The 3,489-nt window shown below is 47.3% G+C and overlaps 1 protein-coding gene across 1 annotated transcript in view; it reads right to left on the bottom strand.

The window, feature by feature from the left end:
* Positions 1-770: 770 nt before the first annotated feature.
* Positions 771-3,489, bottom strand: part of LOC115410089 (arginase-1-like) — a 45,243-nt gene continuing 42,524 nt past the window's right edge. Inside the window, exon 10 of the transcript XR_003934050.1 lies at positions 771-780. The gene's annotated coding sequence lies outside the window, so the exon portion shown is untranslated. The remainder of the gene's footprint in view (positions 781-3,489) is intronic.

Genomic DNA, 3,489 nt, shown 5'->3' with positions numbered 1-3,489 from the left:
ACAGTATAACCATTCCTCCAGCCCGGTCTGTTTTAAGCTATCCAGCTACGTAGGCTAACGTATCCCCACACAAACTAAAGCAGAACTCTACAACCTGTGCACAGCGCTGGGGTTCGCACTTTACCAGTGGTCGGTTCACGCAGTTGTGATGGCGTATGTTTGTTGTGTGAGACGAGTCCATCCGTGGACGCCTGTTGGGTGGTTATGACGCTAAAGGGTCAGTTTAGAACAGAGTTTCTCAACCTTCAGGTCAGAGCTCCAGGAGAGTCCAAGAAACAAGGAGGCATGTAGAGCTTCCTGAAGCTGGTGGGCGTTTAAAGCCTGAAATAAGAGTATGTTGGGAAAGTTGAAGCTTTGACGTGTCTTGAAAAATGCTAATGAGAGGCTAAAGGAGACTCCAGAGGCTGTCGGACCTTAAACATCGTCTAGTCTGACCTCATAACCTCGGCAGAATGTGATCTTGGAACCTGGTTCCAGACTATTGGTTATCACAGAGCTGATTTTTTGCAAATGATCCAAAAGCAAATGGAACAATTCCATTGGTTGGTGTTTGGTGACATCATCCCTGCAGTACTTCCTGTAGTCTTGTGTTTGACTTCTGCCCACGGGCTCTGAAAGCAGGACCAGAGCCATCAGAGGATGAGAAACCCTGTTCTAAGCAGTTGATGTTGTTTGAGTATGTTCTTAAATTAGAACCCCAGCCGCTGACCAATCAGCTTCCGGCAGGTTTCCTCCTCCAGCTCATCAGTTGTGAGTTCCACCTCAGTGTGTCTTTGGTTTCTGACATATGAAAGAACTCTGTCCATTGACCGTTAATAGTTTGACCTCCTGCTCCGTAGACGCCAACTGTCCCTTTAACATCGGGGACGACAGTTTGAGGATCACGTTCCATCAGGTTGGAGGCCAATCCATCTGGATTTGACAGAAGCACATGAACATTAGGGATGCAGGGTCTTACCCAATAAACCCACTGCTTGGTTTTTTCAGCCTTTGTTTCCAAAACCACAAATATGAGAATGACTTGTTTCCTGTTTCATCCTGAAAAACTAAGCTCCTTCCAACTCCATTTACATTTTGTTTAGAATATGATGCAGTGACCCAATAAACGGTGTTCAGTTCAGTGTAAAACATTCAGATCATGTGGTTTTAGTTGTTTTCCGACCATAAACTCTATTTACATCTGAATTGCTTAACTGTCGTTTAGGAACTAACGATCACCTGCTTGTACAATGAAAACAAAAAATTAGTCATTTTTTATTTGGGGTTTTGGAAAGCAACGTGAAAACATGATCGTTGACTTTTGGTTGAGTTCTCTAATTCTGAAACAGAAAAGCATCACAGAGATGTTTGGGCATGAGGTTCCTGAAACCGCCGTGTCGACCATCAGTTCTAATTGGACCCTGATGGATCAGAGCATCCCTAATGATCATTTGAAGGAGCATCTGCTCCCAAACGCTGGTGGGCGGAGTCCCACCTGACGCTCTGATCTCCGTCCTAATATCTGGTGCTGCAACCTGCCATGGTCTTTGTAGTTACTGTTCCTGACCTTGGGTGTGATTCTTAGACTTTGGGTTTTGTCCTGAAGTTCCTGTTGTTGACCCTGTAGATCTGAACAAGAGCCTGATCACACAGGATGCACCTCAGACGCTCAAGAATTATGGTAGAAACTGCAACAACTGAAGCAGCATCGACATCCAATAAGACCAGAACGCCAAACAGGACTGTTTGGAGATGGAGAAAAACCAGTGGTTCCACCAGCAGGAACCTCCAGAGGAACTAGGGATCTTTGGAGGACGTTGGAACCACAGACATATCATGGTCTAGAGCAGGGGTGTCAAACTCCTGTCCTCGAGGGCCGGTATCCTGCATGTTTTAGATATTTCCCTCTTCCATCACATCTGGAAGCCATTTCATCATTATCAGGCTTCTGCAGAGCATGATGATGAGCTGATCATTAACTGATCCAGATGTGATGGAAGAAGGAAACATCTAAACATGTAGGATACCGGCCCTCGAGGACAGGAGTTTGACACCCCTGCTGTAGATGGTCCAGATCCTGCAGATGGTGCAGATCCTTCAGATAGACTCAGATTCTGCAGATGGTCCAGATCCTGCGATGGTGCAAATCCTGCAGATGGTCCAGATCCTGCAGATGGTGCAGATCCTGCAGATGGTGCAGATCCATTTGCTGATACCTTTGAATCTGTCTGTGACGCCATTAGTTGGTTCCGTTTCTTAAACCTGGGTCTTGTCGAAGGTCCTGGTCCTGGTGCATCCTGTGTGATAGGGTCTTGTTCAGACTGGGCTCCAGCCTCCAGGTCGTGTCCAGACCTCCACCCGTGCTCTCCATCAGTCGTTTCCATGGCGCTGTGTTGGGTTTAGGTGCTAAAGCTGAGTCCATCTGTGGTGCTTCGAACCAGCAGTACAGGTCCACCCAGGACCACCACGCCTAGCAGCTCTGTCGTCATGTACGTGGCGACCTACCTACCAGAGTCCTGTTGGTGCTGTCGAGCCCGGCCTCACTTCCTGTCGTCGACCCCGTTCAGACACCACCGGTTTGGAAACGTTCACACCAAACAACTCACGTGTTCAGGTTCACGGTTGTTTTAAAACCGGGTCCATCCCCAGATTTGGATCCAAACCTTCTGATTGGACCGAAACCGCCCCCCTGCTGGTGGTTGTCCTCCCAAACCAGGTCGTGAACGGGTTGGGGGTTCTGAGGCCAGGCAGGTGCTGTCATGTCTCTGTTCCAGGTGCTTGGTTTCCTTTTGTTTTGTCAACTTCTGGTTCCACTCGACGACTTTGGATAGAAACTCTTATTGTGATGTTGAGTCGGGTCGACTTCACTGAATGTCTGATGACATCACCAAGGCTCCGTTCAGACCTCAGGTAAATGTGTCCATATGTGACCCAGACCACTGTCATATGTGGTCCTAAATCTGACCCAGACCACTGTCATATGTGGTCCTAAATCTGACCCAGACCACTGCCATATGTGGTCCTAAATCTGGCCCAGACCACTGCCATATGTGGTCCTAAATCTGGCCCAGACCACTGCCATATGTGGTCCTAAATCTGGCCCAGACCACTGCCATATGTGGTCCTAAATCTGGCCCAGACCACTTTCATATGTGGTCCTAAATCTGATCCAGATCTGATATTTTCCAATGTGACTTCAGTCTGAACGTCCAGGTCGCATTTATCAGACCTTTACGTCATTGAAACGCGACAAATGTAAACACAGTGTGTGTCTGCGTGGTCTCGTATTCCATCAGGACCTCTTTAGTGCATGTGGGTCACTTCAGGGTCACATTCAGTTCAGACTCAAAACTGATAGAAGTCGCATTAATGTGGAATATGAACCAACACACACAAAAAAAATCAGATTTCACCCAAAAATCTGACGTGTGCATTAGACCTGCTGTGTGGGCGGAGCCTAAATGTATGACTTCATTATGCAAGAAGACCTTCATTTATTGTGATCATAAA

The sequence above is a fragment of the Sphaeramia orbicularis genome, chromosome 19, assembly GCF_902148855.1.
Source record: "Sphaeramia orbicularis chromosome 19, fSphaOr1.1, whole genome shotgun sequence".
NCBI classification, from domain to species: Eukaryota; Metazoa; Chordata; class Actinopteri; order Kurtiformes; family Apogonidae; genus Sphaeramia; species Sphaeramia orbicularis.
Note: the sequence above shows the minus strand (reverse complement) of the source record. Positions and strands in the feature narration are given on the sequence as shown.